Below are 1,229 nucleotides of genomic sequence, written 5' to 3'. Positions count from 1 at the left end.
GTCCTTTATGCTCTGCCGTCGACATCTTCCCGCGCAGACAGTCTTGATGCCACTGATCATCGGTCCAGCCTTCCGGCTTCTTCTTCGGAGCCGGCGCCTTCCGCGGCTTCGCGAAGGGTGCCTTCGCCCCTTTCGTCTCATTGCCCGACGGCTTCTTGGCCGCTTTCTTAGCCACTTTTTGGGGGCAGTCGGCGGCGCCATGGATGGGGAGAGGGTGGCGGCGGGAGGAACAGCGTAGCAACGGTGACAGGGAGAAAAATGAATCGCGGGATAGGTCAAATGTTGGGATGGCAGAAATGTAACAAAGGATGATTGCTGGGAGCACCATTTTTTGCTGCTAACGATTAGAGCATCTCCAGTCGCGTCCCCCAAACCTTCCTCCAAACGCCGCCCCCAAACATTAAAAATAATTTTAATAGATAGAAGAAAACTCTTTACTAATATTCAAATAAATTACATATAAAAGTTCGAAAAAACATAATCAAATTACATATAAATTATTTTAAACTACTACTTCTTCTTCTTTCATGATGGCCCCGCCTCCTCGTCGTCATCACGGTGACGCTTCCTACTCGTCACCTCTTCCGAAGAGGCGGTGTCGGCCGACGCGTCAGAGGAACTTGTGTTCTCCTCGTCGTCGCCGGTGCTCGCCGGCTGCGCCTTCGCCTTGGCCTTGGCCTTCGCTTTCGCGTCCGCTTCCGCCACGGGCCGCGGCCGCCTCCTCCTCTAACCCTTCTTCCTTCGTGTCCTCCTCCACGGCCTGTCATTCCTCCGCGCTATCAACTGGCGGCGGGGAATCGTCGCCGCTGCTGGGCGTCTCGGCTCTGTCCAACCAATGGCGCCATCCTGGAGGCTTGCCCTCGCTGTTGGAAGCTCAGAGATGTAGCTCATCGTCGTGAGGAGAAGCTTGGATGAATGGTGGCCGGTTGAAGATCTGAAAGTGCCTACGTACGGGTCTTATTGGGCTCAGATGAACGGCAGCGCAGAAGTCGAAGAAAGCAGCGGTTGCTCTTCCGAGGAGTCCGCGCTCCATTCCGACGGTTGGCGCGTCGGTCGACGCGGTTGCCAATGCGACTGTTCCGCTTCCTGGCAACTGCACCGTCGCTACATAGGCGGCGGTTGAGCGTCCGAGCCGCTAACGCGTCGGGTCCGCGCCTCCTCACCTCTAATTTCGTTGTGTCCGGCGTGCCCAGAGCGTCCCCTGTGTAGCGGGGACGGGCTCGGGGCGC

Source organism: Lolium rigidum, chromosome 3, assembly GCF_022539505.1.
Source record: "Lolium rigidum isolate FL_2022 chromosome 3, APGP_CSIRO_Lrig_0.1, whole genome shotgun sequence".
Lineage (NCBI taxonomy): Eukaryota > Viridiplantae > Streptophyta > Magnoliopsida > Poales > Poaceae > Lolium > Lolium rigidum.
This window is presented reverse-complemented; position numbering follows the sequence as displayed.